Genomic DNA, 17,007 nt, shown 5'->3' with positions numbered 1-17,007 from the left:
ACCCCCCTTACCTTTTCAGGCACAGCAGAGTTCTTCCCAAGCCTTTTGGGAACATCGGCGCGTCCTTCTGAGTGTCCTTTTGGCAGGCTGCTGCTTACAGCACAGACCAGAGTGTTGTTTAATCCTGTGCAAGAAACCAGAAGATACAGGTTTTTCCTACAGTAAACACGCACAGTCAACTTGGCAGGTGATCTCCAAGGAGAGTCTGTGCTGGAAGGATGGAAAAGGGAGGTATCGGACCTGAAGTTTGTAGGCCCTGATACAGGGCTGATGGAACGGTGTGTAAACCCTGGGTAAACCTGTCATACTTGGGTAGGTGGCAGAGGGCCGTAAGCAGTCTGTTAGGGAGGACGGTGTGACCAGCCGCTACCTCAACAGTAATGATGCTCCAGGTACGACCCGGAGAGTGGGCAGGTGGGGTGAAGCCCACTCCCTGAGCGGTGCCAATCAGGAGAAAAGTGTCACTTGTCCGTGTGTCTTCAGAACAGGCTTGTGGTTTTCAATGAGAGCCGCGGCATTTAATGAAGAACTGGAACCCTCCTTTCTTAGCCAGGCTCAACGGATTTTCTTAACGAGCCACTGTTTTTCTGGTGGAATACCAGTCCAACTGGGTTTCACATGGCAAAGCAGCAGTGCTGTGAAGTAGCTGGTGGAGGATTTTCAGCACCTTGATTCTGTTCAGATACTAAGCCGAAAGTAGTGACAGCTGAAACAGTTACTTGTTGTCTTGGTGCAAGAGTTGTAGTTGCACCTTGTAAAGAGTTTAGTGCGGCTAAGCTGAGGTTATTGCTTGCTGAGGACAGGTAAGGCTGATAGTCGATTGAAATGAAGGTAGCAGCTTTCTCTGCGGAAATGCTCCTCTTAGAAATGGGAAACGGCAGCAGTGGGTACTTTTGGAACAAAATGGTGGTTACGCTCACATTTCTCTCTGTGTGTGCCAGGGCAGTTGTCCTGGCTCTCTGTGTGGTCTCTCAGCAAGTCTTACCTGGTATGTGGCGGACCATCCGCGGATGGGGGATGTTCCTGGAGTGATGGTAGTAGTTTTCGCCTGAGCAGCTAAGCTGTGAGTCACGCCGGTTGTTCTTCCACATGTCGTGGCTCAAGTGAGGTTCACACGTTGACTCAGAATCGGTCTTTGTTGTGTGAACTTGCTGGCCCTCGTGGGGAGCGTCTTTGTTCAGGGCAGGCTGGCTCTTCTGCCGATGGGCTGAGGCCAAACGCTGGGGGTGAAGTGGAGAACAAGTGAGAACAGCAAAGGAGACGTCCAGGCCTTCTTGGTTTCTGCCTTTCCTAAAGGTTGTGTGCGCAGGGAGGCAGCCCCCTGTCTCTTTATAGTTGCTATCTGTTGTAGAGTTTGGATTGAGAGGTTGAATAACAGACTAGGAGCTGTTATTACCGTTATCCTGTGGGGGTTTTTTTCCCTTTCCGGTAGTAGCAGTCCCTAATGTTCACAGTCGTCTTTGCCTCAGGCACTTGCCTGGCACACTCGGTACTGTAACGTCTAAGACTGGGAACATCCCAAGACAGTTGGTTTGTTGAAGGCACCTGGCAAATGTCACGTGGGGGATGAGCTAATCTGATCTCTTCTATTATGTTCCAGGCTCTAGTTCAACAAATACTCTCTGAGGCACCTGGCTCGGGTGCAAGCGCATCCCCAGTGGAGTGATGGATCTTAGCGTACGGGGGGAGTGGTCCGTGAGCCAGGGAAACCCCCTGGGAGGGCAGAGACCTGCCAGGAGCCAGCAGCTCCCATGAGAGCAGCTGAAGAGGTGTGGGCAGGGCCAGGGGTCCTGGAAGCTGCTCCTCGCTCCCACAACGTTCAGCCCTGGGGAGCGCTGCGACCGGGGCGGGCAAACAGGTGGCTTTGCAGGGTGGCCGTTTGGGTGGGAGGGCACCTCTTTCAGGGGGGGACATTGCGCTGGCCAAAGGTGAGAGACTTGAGGTACACACAAGCCAGCAACTGGACATTGTTCTGTGGTCATCTGCACAGGTCAAGGGCCATGCAGTGGTGGAGCTAAAGAGCCTTAGGGCAGCGAGGAGGGTGCACAGCAAGCTCGCCCCCCTGGGATAGCTAACTGAAGTTTTCAAAAATGAAGTTCATGTGAGAGGGTTCTCTTCTTCACTAAAAACTTTTATGGATTTTCTTTGGCAATTGAAACTGTCTTGTGAAAGAGAAGTCTAGAATCTCACTAGTTATTTAGCAACCTCTTTGTATTATATACAATAATTCCTGGTACAATATGTTTTGGGGATTTTAGGGGTGTTATTCTACCCAAATAGCAACTTACGACATGCCTAATATTGAGATTGGTAAAATTAAATGACAACCAAGGATGTTTGGGTTTTACCCAGTATGGTGCACCAGAATGGTGCTACCAGCCGGCACTGTCATTTTTATATTGTAGATAAAATGACACCCCAAACGTTGATTATCATTGCAGCATGCCATAGCATAGCAGTCCACGAGCTTGTGGCCTTGAGGCACACCAATTTCAGGACATTGCACCTGCGGGTGACTGCTACTCATGTAACTTGTTGTTGGTTTTGTTGGTTTTGCAAGCCATCTTGGGCACAAGAGGAAGATAAAAACTGTGTCTCTGAGGTCAACAATAAATCAGATTTAGAGTTTCTCGTTGTGTCTTAAGGCCTTTTGCAGAGGCATGGGGCATGCTCTCTGTCTTTGTGTCCTCACCAGGAGTGGGACTAGTGTCCGTAAGAGCTGGAGAAATGGAGAAAATGGAAGAAGCACGGGCAGATATTTTTTATGCTTGGAGGGCAAAAAGAGGGGCACGTGTGTCGTGTGTGTCTCTTTGTCGTTACGGGTAATGTTTGGGTAACGTAGAGTCCGAGATGCTGTTGAATATTGTCAAGAGAAGGCATCTGATAGCAGAAGCTCTAAGAAAGGGTTCAGGTAGCTGCTGGCTCCTGATGCCTAGGATGCCTGTGGAGAGGTACTACTGCTGGTGCTACAAGATGATGACCTATCTAGAAGGAGAAAGGAAACGTGGATGGAGTCGGGTGAAGGGCAGTAGTGTTAGTTGCCAAAGTTATGTGATCTGTGAGGTTTGGATACCGTAGGGTTCCCTCGTTCAGATCAGCCTGTTGACTTCAGTGGAAGGTGAAAGGATGAGTATTATTACGGCATCCGATTCTGCCAGTACTTCTGGCATTTTGCCTTGACATGCTTTCCTTTCCCCACAGCCGATCCCAGTTTTTTTCAAGAGAGTGCTATAAAAATATGAAGGTGTTTTTTTCACTTTTAAAAGGAGTAGCTCTTTTGGGTGTGTATTTTGTTGCCTTATGAAAAGCATTTGCCAAGAGTTAGTTGGCGTTGAAACTGAACAAAGAAGCCATCTAGTGTAGCACTCATGTTTTACCTTAATTTCCCGATCCACGTCACAGAGGTCAGAACTCCCCTGGACGCGAGCACTGTAGCGCGAGCTGACGGATGGGGAGGAACGCTGAGGGAGAGGCGTGTCCTGGAGTTCCAGTCTGTGTGCAGGCTGTGCAGAGGCTTGGAACCGTTTCTGCAGAAGCTTTTCCAAAAGAGAAAGCAACGTGTAAAGGAGTGGCTTGACTCCATTTCTGCAGCGCTTAAAGGCAGTGCGAAACGTAGGGCTAACACTAGTCCCCAGCAAGGGTGTGCAGCAGAAACACATCTGAAACTGTCGCTCGCTTGGACAGGAACACCTGTAGGTTAGCTGCATTAGGTTAATTGTTACAGCTGCTACTACACAGTCGCCGAGAATCGCAGTACATATCTACGGCAAATGCGTAATGCTGGAGGAGAATGAGAGTGCTGCCGGGTAACTGCTGGTGGAAGTCAGGTGAGGAAACCATTAAGCCTGCAGCTTGAGGCTAAAGAGTTACGGCAGCAGGAATCTTGTACTGGAATTTATGAGCACAGCTGCAAAGCTGGGTCTGAACCTCAGTGTGCTGCTTCTAGAGAACGGTGTCAGCCCAAGTAAAACTGCTGGCAGTAAGTAATCTAAAGAAGCTTTGTGTGTGAGGGGAGGAGGCTTCTCCTGGGCTTGCTTGTTGTATAGTGTGATGTTTTCTCCCCGGCGCTACCAAAGCACAGTGGCGTTACAGATCTGAACACAATACAGTTATGGTTTAGCTGTCGTACTGCTTGACACCGTCTCCCTTCCAAGCTCTATGTTCTACATGTGGGATGCTCACATCCCTCTTTTTGGTTCTGCGCGGTCCTCCTTAGCAATCGGAGACCGTCAATTCAGGTTACATTGTTGAGAAGTGAGGGAGAGTGTGCCGCAGCAAAGAGCCATTTCTTCCCCCCCGCTACCCACCCCATCCCCCCACCCCCCTTACCTTTTCAGGCACAGCAGAGTTCTTCCCAAGCCTTTTGGGAACATCGGCGCGTCCTTCTGAGTGTCCTTTTGGCAGGCTGCTGCTTACAGCACAGACCAGAGTGTTGTTTAATCCTGTGCAAGAAACCAGAAGATACAGGTTTTTCCTACAGTAAACACGCACAGTCAACTTGGCAGGTGATCTCCAAGGAGAGTCTGTGCTGGAAGGATGGAAAAGGGAGGTATCGGACCTGAAGTTTGTAGGCCCTGATACAGGGCTGATGGAACGGTGTGTAAACCCTGGGTAAACCTGTCATACTTGGGTAGGTGGCAGAGGGCCGTAAGCAGTCTGTTAGGGAGGACGGTGTGACCAGCCGCTACCTCAACAGTAATGATGCTCCAGGTACGACCCGGAGAGTGGGCAGGTGGGGTGAAGCCCACTCCCTGAGCGGTGCCAATCAGGAGAAAAGTGTCACTTGTCCGTGTGTCTTCAGAACAGGCTTGTGGTTTTCAATGAGAGCCGCGGCATTTAATGAAGAACTGGAACCCTCCTTTCTTAGCCAGGCTCAACGGATTTTCTTAACGAGCCGCTGTTTTTCTGGTGGAATACCAGTCCAACTGGGTTTCACATGGCAAAGCAGCAGTGCTGTGAAGTAGCTGGTGGAGGATTTTCAGCACCTTGATTCTGTTCAGATACTAAGCCGAAAGTAGTGACAGCTGAAACAGTTACTTGTTGTCTTGGTGCAAGAGTTGTAGTTGCACCTTGTAAAGAGTTTAGTGCGGCTAAGCTGAGGTTATTGCTTGCTGAGGACAGGTAAGGCTGCTTAGTCGATTGAAATGAAGGTAGCAGCTTTCTCTGCGGAAATGCTCCTCTTAGAAATGGGAAACGGCAGCAGTGGGTACTTTTGGAACAAAATGGTGGTTACGCTCACATTTCTCTCTGTGCGTGCCAGGGCAGTTGTCCTGGCTCTCTGTGTGGTCCCTCAGCAAGTCTTACCTGGTATGTGGCGGACCATCCGCGGATGGGGGATGTTCCTGGAGTGATGGTAGTAGTTTTCGCCTGAGCAGCCAAGCTGCGAGTCACGCCGGTTGTTCTTCCACATGTCGTGGCTCAAGTGAGGTTCACACGTTGACTCAGAATCGGTCTTTGTTGTGTGAACTTGCTGGCTCTCGTGTGGAGCGTCTTTGTTCAGGTCACAGGCTGGCTCTTCCGCCGATGGGCTGAGGCCAAACGCTGGGGGTGAGGTGGAGAACAAGTGAGAACAGCAAAGGAGACGTCCAGGCCTTCTTGGTTTCTGCCTTTCCTAAAGGTTGTGTGCGCAGGGAGGCAGCCCCCTGTCTCTTTATAGTTGCTATCTGTTGTAGAGTTTGGATTGAGAGGTTGAATAACAGACTAGGAGCTGTTATTACCGTTATCCTGTGGGGTTTTTTTTCCCTTTCCGGTAGTAGCAGTCCCTAATGTTCACAGTCGTCTTTGCCTCAGGCACTTGCCTGGCACACTCGGTACTGTAACGTCTAAGACTGGGAACATCCCAAGACAGTTGGTTTGTTGAAGGCACCTGGCAAATGTCACACGGGGTGTGAGCTAATGTGTTCTGTTGTGATGCAGTCACGAGGTCATCAAACACTTGCCATGGCAACCGCATTCCACAGTATAGTGGTGGGTCACAGCTTGGAGGTGGGGGTGGGGGGGTGGTCCGTGAGCTGGGGAAACCCCCTGGGAGAAATAAAATCCTGTTTCTCTAACTCTTATTTATATCCAAGCTCAACTGTGGGTCAATCTGTGGTAGCAGCAATTACAAGTGAAGGTGCAGAGGGCACCTTCCCCACTGAAATTCAAAAGTTAATTTGGGATAAGGCAACTACATTTGCAAAAGAATTCAATCTTGGTGGTATCTGGTCAATTTTACTTACATTTCTGATTAAATTATTAAATGGTTCTTATCTCGACCCTCGACTTTGAACATTCCTTTCTGATTCTCCTCCCCACCCCTCTGGGTGGTGGGCAGTGAACAAGCAGCTGTGTGGTGCTTGGTTGCCGGCTGGGATTAAACCCCAGCATTTTGGTACATCCTAAAACAAAAACCCCAGCTTCAGCCACCCAAACCACACAAACGAGCACATCACAAATAGCTTTGCTTGACTATCTACTTACTGTGGACCTGTAAGCGTGTAAACGACCAGTATCCTAGTTATGGCACAGAGGCAAGAGGTGAGCATGCCACCACTCTGTGAGGGTAAGAGGAACTGACTGTCGTCTTGGGGTGGAGGGTGGTGATGTGCTCCCCCTGTCCCCATCCCCCGTCCCCCCGCCCCGCATTCTAACCTGTGTTGCATCACAATGCTCAAGTGATGACCACCAGTGGTGGCGGTGACGGGCGGCTCTGGTCCTGGCTCACAGTGCGTTCCGGGAGACAGATAAGAGCCCGACAGCCAAGGGCTAGTTTGAACAACGTGCCCACCTGGCAGTCTGGCCACGGTCTGACTCAGGCCAAGCCTGGAAGAGGCTAACTTCTGTAGTCGGTGTGCAGATGTGACTGTGAGGTAATTCTCTGACTCCGTTAATCTTGGACGGCCCAGGGCCCGTTGAGCTCTGCTGTGCGGCACCAGCTGGCACAGCTCTCGCCTTGAGTAGGGATGCCTCTCTAGGCTATATGCAGCATTTTATCTCTGTTTTGCTTGTTTCTGAAGGGAAAACCTTCATTTGGGAACGCTGAGCACCGTATGAAAAGAGCTGAGGCTTGAAATCCACAGCAAAGGCAATTAGTGCTGACCTGCACCCAGTTCCTCGCAGCAGGATGTTGTGCCAGGAGAGGGCAAGGACGTGAGCAGCCACGGGGCCTGCGCCTGCGGGTGCTGAGGGAGCCAGCGGCTCGGGCGATCACAAGTCGAGCAGGGTGTTGCACGCGGTAAGAGAGGCGCGTCCTCTCGCAGCACGTCTTGCTGACCTACTGAATTGTGTTTTCCCATCAGCACGATCGGCACATTGTCCTTGTTTCACTGTTCACTGAAAGCCATTCCCACAGGTTACCGAGGAGCTGGACTGTAAAGCCAAGGAATCGGGAGCAGGTACAGCCACAGGCAGACAGAGTATGGTTCTTAAGTAGCTTGCACAATGGCATATTTTACTATCTCCGCTGGGCTCTTGTGAGCGTCAGCAAAGGGATTCAGCAAAGCCTTCACATTCTCACTGTGTCCCTGCCGCTGAGACTTGAAGAGCCACTGTCCCCTGTTCTCTTTGCAGCTACAGTGCCACTGGGAGCAGTGGGTTTGGAGGGCAGGCTCCCAGGGAGGTGGGAAGAGGGGACAGCTTCTAGCCAGGGCTCCGCCGTGGGTGGGATGCCACAAGGGTGGGGAAGAGTGTGACAAGGGAATCGGGGAGGCAGAAGCCCTGCAAAGAGCCAGGTTTCTGCAGGTGGGTGGTTTGTTTTCATTCTAGCGCTTTGGCTGATCAAGGGTGGGACTCTGAGCTGAGAGGCTTGGCTAAAAGGCCAGAGCAGTGCACCTGCAGGAGCACATCACAAGACTGGCTCCCAGTGTGTTGGAAGGGCTTGGGGTATCGGCAACCTGACTGCTTTGCAGCTGACCGACTCCTTGGTGCGAGAAGTCAGTGGTGGCAAGATTCAAAACGGGCATGTCTGTAGGAGAAGGCCTCAAGGACAAGAGTCCAAGTACTGATAGCCTGATGAATAGAGACTCGTTAGAACTTGTAGGGCACAAGCCCTGGGAGCAAAGGAACAAGCTAACTGCAGACCCCTGAGCCAGCACAGTTGAGGAGGCAACCAGCCGGACAGGGAAACAAGTAGCCAGATAAGGGAACGGATGGCGCCGATATGTCACTTTGTTAATCAAGAAAGCCGCGTAGAAAGAAACCCCCTAATTTTGGAATAGAAATTGTTGCTATGTCAAGGTAAACTAATAAGTTCCTATTGTTCTAACGGTGTGCCTTAAATATCAACCAATCAGTGTTTGTTACGCTTAAGATTTAACCAATCGGTGTGTAATATGTAGAAGGTAGAAACGTATATAATTGTAGAGAAAATCACTAATAAACCGACAACTTGCTTGCATCAAGCTGCGTCCCGTCTCTTCATTCGCCGCACATGTCGGTCTTTTCACTCCCTTTTTTTTGAGGCTTTGCAAATAAGAACAGAGCGCTACAGTGAGCTACTAAAGAAAGAAGACCTACATCTGTCTGTCTTCAGATGTTCTCAGTGAGCTGGGTGAGAAGAAAGCCTGTGGGACTGGAGGACTGCTGGATCACAATCACCACAAGGTAAACTGTGGGGTCTGTTTCCTTACAGGGCCTTTTTTTTTCTTTCTTTCTTTTTTCTATTTGTCCCTCCTTGCACCTTATTTGATGTTACTCTGTTGATGTGTTTTTGACTTGATCTAGTCGTTATGGTATGGAGTGTTGGCACAGCTGGGAAGGGGTTTTTGTGCTCAACTTGGACACAGGAGTTGCCAGGTCTAAAGAAGCAAACATTTGTTTATCCTTTGCTCTTCCTCTGAAAAACTACCCGGTTCCTGTGATGTGCGTAACTTTGTACTTAAGCAGAAACTTGCCTTTACAAGAGGCTGTGGCTGATGCTTCCTAGTTCCGCGGCTGCATGCCCAGATTTTATTTATGGTCCTTTTGGCTGTATGTCACAGTGTGCCATATATGCAAAGTAACACAGCACTTTATTTGGTGAGCTTCCATTTTGCGTGAGCTTGTCTTCCCTTGCCCTTCTCAAACATTTTCAAATCACGGCTGAAAGGCTCTTAACGCGGAGACCCTTTGTAAGGTAAGGATTATACTAGAGCAGTGTTTTGCTTAAGGTTTTTGGGCAGGAAAGAAACACAACTCCTCCACCACCAAAAGCAGAGGTACCCTTACTAGCTGTCCCAAAGGCTGTTGTATATTGTAACCCTGATAGCTTACAAGCTGAGCCTAAAAAACAGCTTTCAGGGCAGTAAGGCATGAGTAAGGTGGAGAGAATCAAGCTGCCTCTCCAGTCTCATGTTCTAAATTTTGTGTAGGTGAGGAGAAGGACGTTTGCACCGAGGTTTTTGTGTTTTGCTGTGAGTACATCCACCGCACTGCTTAGTGTAACTGCACCATTGCTCGCCCTTTCTCTTTTGATTTGGTAACTCTGGCCTCGGTGCAGCAGTGGAAGCAAGCCGAGGACGGTACGGGGCTCAGCAGAGGAGACTGCAGGGCCTGCCCTGTCCCTGGGGAGCTTCTTGTGACAGGTGTGAATTTGGGAAGTCCTGTAGAAGGAGAAAGTCCTTCCGAGCGGCCTTGTCAGGCTTTGAAGCGCCTTAATGAAACCGGCCGTCTGGTGGTGGGAGACTGGAGGCGTCAGTAACAGGGCAACTTGCTTGTTGCTTTTTGCTTATTTACTTAGAATCCTCCTCTCTTGGGATTGACTCTCCATGCATTTCCACGGGCAGTTCAGTGCCTGCATTGCCATGTTAAAAAGGCATGAGGGAGACGGGTATGTGTGAAATACTTGATGCCAGGAAACTGACACGGTGTAAGAGGAGACTTTTGGATGATCTGAGATCCATGTAAAACACTGTGTTGCAAAGCACAGCTGCAGGTGTAGCTGGGAGAGTGTGTTTCCTTCTGTTCAGGTTTGTATGCCAAGGCTAATGCTTTGTAACGTACGCTACAAGACGGTGTTGCTTCATTCCAGCCTGCAGTGGAGGCTGCCGGCTGTTCCCACTGCCGCCTTGTGTCCTTGCACAAGACTGTTGCTGCTATCGCAGCCCATCCAAGAGGCCTCTGTTCTCCTGTGGAAGCCACTCTGTTTCCATCAGTTCCGTTTTCACTATGCAGATAAAGGAAGTTCCAAGGCAAGGGAGAAGAAACGTGCTCCTTACACTCCTCTTGTCTCTTCAGCCGGCATTTTTGCCACAGGTGCTTTCTGCAGTAACAGCGATAGCGATACAGTCCTTTGAGAGCTCATGCCTTCACAGCACATTTCAGGTGAATAGCCTGCTTAGTGAAATGGCCAGCTCTTCAGTATCAGCGTCCCAGGGAGCAGCTGGCTTTCCAGTCAGCCTGGGTGCAGGAAACCTCTAATAAATGTGACAGTTTTCTGTAACTTGGCTCTCGGCGAGTGTGAGATCCATGCTGCTCCCCCGTTTCTGAATGCCTGCCTAATTCTCTGTCAGGCTTTTTTTCCCTCCAGGGCTCCTTTGAACCTTTCTCGTATGCTGTTGCTTGGCACTGAGGCTGCTTGCGCTGGGGGCGTTCTTTGAAGTCAGCGTTCTCCGGTGGTGTCAGCACTATTCCTGTAGCCCCAAGCCTGACGAGCCACCCCTCTGTCCCACATTTGTCATCCAGGTCTGGCTTACTCACCAGCCAGAGGGCCTCCTGCAGCCTTGCCTGCTGCTGCCGAGCCACAGTCTGTGTTGAGAGGGTTTTTGGATAGCCTGGGGTTGTTCTAGGCAAGAATCTGCCAGTGAGGTTTGTATGTAATGCTGTCTGGGGTTATTGTCACTTAGGGAAAGTTTTGGGAGCTGAAACAGCAGGAGGAGGAGGAGGAGGGTGGCTGTTACGGTCAGCATACTAGAAACGGCAAGAAGGGGTCATGGACTTGGAGACTAATAAGGATTTTTGCCACAAGCGCAGGTGGAAAAGTAAGAGGAAGACAATGACGGCAGGTTTCAGGAAGACTTTGGGCTGCGCTTATGTTAGGGAGGGGACCAAGTCCTCGTCAAGGTGCATCCACAGCAATATTCCTGTCAAACGAATGTGAGAAAGCATTAGTGCCTGTATAGAGGGCAGTGGTGAGAGCTGAAGTAGTGGGGGGCCGTTCCTCTCTGTCCCTGAGGGCAAGTAATTCAAAGTGGAGCCGCTGCAGGAAAGCGCTGCGGTAGTAACTGGGGGCTCACAGTGTGCTTGGCTTTAGGCTGCGGCTGTAGCAGACTTGCCTTGTGCGCTTCTGCTTGTGCTTCACCAGATTTAGCCTGAAGATGCTGCAAGCGAGTGCACGAGAAGCTCTGTAAGGATGGATGTGGGAGGTGGTGCTACCAGCAGTTCTTTTACCTCCTTGTTGAAGAGCTGGTGGTCTTTCTTGGTGTTGCAGTGTTTGAGATCATCCTTGCGTACCTGGAGAAGGCAGACTGGAAGGACGCCTTGTCAGTGTCTTGCCACAGCGGAAAGGGGCTGTTGCATTGGGAGAGGCCGATGATTCATCCAAGCATGCTCTGTCTGGAAAAGAAGATGAAGACGATGACTCGGACAGCAACTAGGCTTCACAATGAGACAACGGGAAAGATGGGACACGTAGTCCATGGGATGAAGTTGGGACGTGAAGTGGTTCCGCTCCAAAGACCATCTGCTGCCCTTGTGACACCGGATTGTCCCAATGCTCCATAGTTCCGTAGCTGGCCCAGAGCTGTTTCTGGACATGAAGGGCAAAGATAAATGCGTTTTTTTACCCTGAAGCTTCCGTATTAATAGCTTATTTTTATAAAAAATAAACCAATGGCAAATGTAGAATTTATTTTGTTTCCCAAGGAAGCGATTGCATTCCTGGTTGTTTTTTTTTTTAATTCTTTTAAATGTGACTTTTTCTACATACCAAGTTGGGCACGTTACCCAAGAGCATTAGTAGATGCTATTTGAATGGATGCCGCCTTCTCTGTTTCTGCCTTAAGTTTTCTTGAAAGCGGTGAATGGTGACCTCACAACCTGTTCCGCTAGTGCCGTTGCAAAGTGTGCATGAACACTCGGCACAAACAAGCAGAAATTCTAATTTTCCTGAGCTCCTCAACAGACAATCACCAGCAACCAAGCTGCCTTCATCAGCTGAGCCACGCTGACTTGTATACCATGTGTAGTTAGCTGGGGTCGGTAGATGAGCTACGAGCGTGGGGTTACGCCAATGCTTTAGACTTCAGCTTGAGCAGGGTGGATGTCTGCGCAAGCGCAAATCACGTGCCTTGGTTGGCACATGGTGCGCATGGAGTTGAGGCGTCACGATCGCTTTTGGTTACTTCTCGGTCCTCTTAGCAAAATTGATCACGGAGCCTCAGAACAGTACCAGGAGGCAGGAGCTCTCTCTTTCAAGTCACTTACCGAGTTTCAGTAGGCCTGATTTATGACATGATCCTGCGTGCATTGTTTTCTCTGTCAAATATTTTTCCTTTACAAAAAGAGGCATAGTCTCAGTCTTGGCTGGATGTTCTGGTTCCACTCGTTTCTAACTGACTGAAGTGCTCCTGCAAAGGACAGAAACAGAGACCGTGGAAGCGCGGCTTCGCTTCAGGCTTGTGAGCCTGCCCCATCCCTTTCTCCTGTAGGGACTAGCCAGGTAACTGCAGCTTCTGAGCAAGTACAGCTTCCGCGCGGGTCAGCTGAAGAGCGTAAGAAGACATCATCGTAACTGTTGTTCTGAGCTGAGCTGGAATCAGGGGGCTGACCCAGGCATGGCTTGGCTTGTATCCATTTTCATTCCTCCCTCTGTTGTTACGGCTTTCAAACGGAGACTAGAAGTGGGATCCCCACAGGCCTGTAAAGGGTTGGCAACCAACAGGTTGTGGCTTTCTACAGTCGGTGCGTTTCTGTCTGTTCTTTTTGAATAGCCATAGAAAAGCCTGTTCTGTTAGAAGGGTGCCTAGTGGCTCGAGTAATGTGGGCTTTTTTGTTAGGCTTTATAGAAATGTGATTGCTTTTGTTCCAGAAACGAGAACAGCTTTTTCATGAGAGCATTGCTGCTCTTATTTCTGTAACAAGAAGTGCATCGTGAGTGTGCCTGCCATCTATTACGCTGATTCTCTGATGTAAACGTGTCAAGCAATGCAATTACAAGGAGTTACATCGTTACAGCTGAGGTTCTGCGCGTTAATGCACATAGCACCTATTAAACCTGATCTAAGGCTCTTCAGCCTCTCTAAGGTTTCCTTAAGATGGTTTCGTACACGTGCCTCATCTCCTCAGGCTTGAGAGTGCACGAGCAGGTGGCATAGACAAACTGGGGACTTTGGAGACTTTCTGAGTGGGTCCGAAAGCCTCTTACGGCATTACGCAGCCTGTCCTGCATCGTTGCCAGTGACATTAGGCAAACGCACCCGCGCCGTGCACATGCACGTGTTTTCAGATCAAGCTGTTGCAAATCTGAAGCTTACCTGCCTGTGGAGAAAGAGAAGGAAAAGGTGCTCTGCATTATTCTGCTCTTAGCACCGGGAGCCTTCCAGCTCGGCAGCATCACAGCAGCTTGGGGACCGGCTGTGCGGCCTCTTTGTACACATTGCTTGTCTCAGTCGCCCGCTCTTCCTGTCCTCTCGCTGGCGCCTTAGCCAGGAGTTGGGGCATTGCTGCTGTTTCCCTTTGCTCTCTCTTTGTGCTAAGCTCGTCAGGTGATACTAGGCTGAAGTTCATGCCTGTGGTCATGAGTCGTCTCTCCCGGATGCTGTCCTCGGGATGTGTTAACTGGCGAGATAGAACAGCAAGCGAGAGTAGACTGGGGTTTCGATGGGCTCAGCCCTCTGGCTGCTGCTGCCGTTCTCAGCCTTTCAGCATCCTACAGTTCTGCAGCCACCTAGAAGAGGCTGTTCTTGGCGGGCCTGGACTCACACTGATGTGCGCACTGACCCTTTTCTAAATGCTTTAGGTGCCTGGCTGTTCATCAGTGTATTCACCAGCCATAGACACGATCCTAAGAGAGTAAAGTGGTGATTTGCTTTCAGGCAGCCGGCTGCAGCTATGTGAAGTGGCGTGTTCAAGAAGCCCCGAAGGGCCCATTCTTGCAGTGAGTCCAGTGTGAAGTTACTGTTGAAAACAGCCAAATTAGTTGCAGCACATGAAAATTGCCCCAGCGTCAGGTCAAATGCGAGATGTTGAAACCTTTGGCTTTGGACGTTTGTGAGAAGTTCTGAAAGAACAGCTTGTTTAAGCAAGTGTGCTTGTGTGATTTGTGACCCCTCCAGCGCTTGCCATGATGCTGCAACTCCTCCTGAGAGAGCAGGGAGGCAGTCCTCCTGTCTCACCAGCGTCTTTTTGCAGCATGAAAGTGGAGGCTGGTAGGCTGGCCATGGACCGACATGCCTGGGAAAAAGCATGCTGAGCGGTCTTGGCCTTGTGCTGTATTTTGCTTGGGTCCTGATATACGTGCTGTCACGTACTTCACATGCTGTGTCCTGTGTCTTTGTTTAATGCCCGAGTGTCTGTGGCCGCCTCTGTGAAGAAGGTCGTGGACTCCCCAAGTAGTACGTCCTACCTCTGCAGCAATGGGCAGCTGGTTGAGAAGTCAGGGGGCCAGATGTGTGTATCGGGGGACATTTGAGTGATTCAGTATTTTTAATCTCATTTTACTTTGTTGCAGGGAACACCTGTTACATATTTTTTCTTGTCTTCTCATGTAGAAGGAGAGTGGGTGTGGGTTGGGGAAGTCGGTTACCCTGGTGTAAATTGTAGAATCCAGGTGTGCGACACGACTGACTTCCTTGGGAGGACACTGTTAGTGCATTTCTTCTGGCTTCCTGTCGTTCTCAGATAGAATTGAAGTGTTCCTTTACTTAACTACAGCGAGTAAGTTACAGAGCTGGTAATAGTCAGTGTTATTCTAATGCATTTTATTCTGCTTCTTGACTGCTTCATGACATTGTTTGGAACGGCTGCACAGGTAGCTGAGTTTAGCGCTCTGTGTTTGTTTTTGTTTTTCAGGAGGCTCTGAAAACTTGGCCATATTCAGTCATCACGATCCAGTGCATAACTCCTGCTTACTTCTGCGTTCGCTGTGCACTCCAAAGAGTTTACGTATTTCTCGAGTGGGCCAGCTCTGCAGTGATAAGATTACGTCTCGGGAGAAGGATAGAAAGAAGTACTTGCAGAAGAAGCTTAGTTTGCAAGCTGAGGGCTTCACGAAGCATTGAGCAATAGTCGACATGGATGTGTGACTGTTGCAGTCAGTGTACTACCGGAACCTTCTCAGTAACAGCAGACACATCCTAAAGACCAGAGACTCCCAGCTTTTGGGGGTAGGGACAAGCAATAGTTCAGAAGCTGGGACGTCTAATTTTATCAGAGGACACAGAAACGCCGCTGCCTCACAGAGCAGTCTTGAGAGTTACTCTGCCGCTGCTGCACCCTGACGTGATTGTAAGAATCTGCTTCAGCTTCTCCTGCTAGTGAATCCAGGCCTCTAATAAGGCAGGCAGGTGGGATCAAGGATAACATAACACAAACAGCTTTAATGCTTATCTTGAGTCACACGTTGAACATAACCTTGTTCTTTCTTTATTACTAGGATGGGCTTGAGAGAGCTTTGTTGTCAGGCATCTAGCAAATACAGTCACGGGTGCTTTGGAAAGGGAAATGGGTGAGAAGGTGCAATTGATTGTAACTATCCTTGCAAACTATTGCCCTTCTGGCTCTTACCACGTTTGTTCCATGACCTGTCAGCTTCAAACTTCATGGAGGGAATGCAACCGTGCTGTTGAAAGACCACATTAATGTGGTTGCTTTAGTTTTCGTTCTGTTCAGTAGTGATCCTGTGAGGCCTCTGCGATGTAATTAAGTTTTTCAGGCTCAGCTACTGCAGCATGGTGCTGAGGGACAGCTGGTAGGAAACACTCAGGACAGAGATTTGAATGGGTTTAAGACAGTCATGAGTACAGCCCAAAAGCATTCGGTCAAGTTCAAGTGTGGCCCATTCAACAGGTCATTACCACAGCCCTGTCAGTGTGTGGTCACTTAACCCTGCTGTCTGGTTTCCAGATGACTTTGTAGTGTTTACACCTAAGACACCAGGGAAGTTGCAAAGCACTGCCAGCTCGTCTCCTGCTAGAAGCTCCGTCCCCATTTACTGCAGACGGCAGACTCCTACTCTCGTGCAGCTGTATAGAAATTACCTCTCTCGGAAAATGTTCCCCATTTACATGGCTTTGTGCGAATGAGTTTCTGCCTCTGTGGTCTGAGTTGGCAGGCAGACCTGAGTAATGCCCACTCTGTGTGACTGGCCTTTGGCCAGCCATTCATAAAAACTCTGTTTCCTGAATGTGTGGCCACACGTTCCTTCACCCTTACCAGCCTGCTCTGCTGGGGGCTCTAGCACAGCTGGGCATGTGCAGCAGTGAGCGAGCAGCACGAGAAAGCCGAGCTGAGGTTGGCCACTCGGTCTTGGCATACTCCTCTCCTGCAGCGGGAGATGGGAATGGAGGTGGTAGTTGTGACTATAGTAGGCATGATTTGAAGGCAGGGGCCCTTGGAAAGAGAACACTGAGCTCTGCGCTGAGCTAAGCTCCTCTTTCTTTAACGCTGTGCGGCCAGGGTTTCTCTCCTTCCCCGCAAACGGCCAGATGCCTTGAGTGAGCTTGTCTGCACCAAATCATCTGAGTCTGGAAAACAGATGGGAGTAGGGTTGACTTGTCACCTTGCCTTGTTTTTGTGAGATTTAATTGGCAGAGGTATCTTTTAGACGGGTAAACCCCAATTCTTCCGCTTTCACAGTCCACTCACAGGGCCTGAAAAAGGGCCAAACGCGTTTCTGTCCTTGTTGGCTGTATTTCAACGGCTCGAGGTTTGCACGGTGCATTGGAAGGCTGGTTTTGGTCTCATCCTGTCTTGTCCGTGTCTCACCCCACCGCATTGGATGCTACAGTGTGTGCTGCTTCTCTGCCAGTCGTGAGAGCTGTGAAAGCAAATTCCAGCTTGCTGTGAGGCAGACGACTGCAGTCATTGTGCAGGCCACATGTGGCAAGTCCA

This window comes from Falco cherrug, chromosome 15 (genome assembly GCF_023634085.1).
Source record: "Falco cherrug isolate bFalChe1 chromosome 15, bFalChe1.pri, whole genome shotgun sequence".
Lineage (NCBI taxonomy): Eukaryota > Metazoa > Chordata > Aves > Falconiformes > Falconidae > Falco > Falco cherrug.
The sequence above is the reverse complement of the archived record's forward strand: the minus strand, read 5'-3'. Positions refer to the sequence as shown.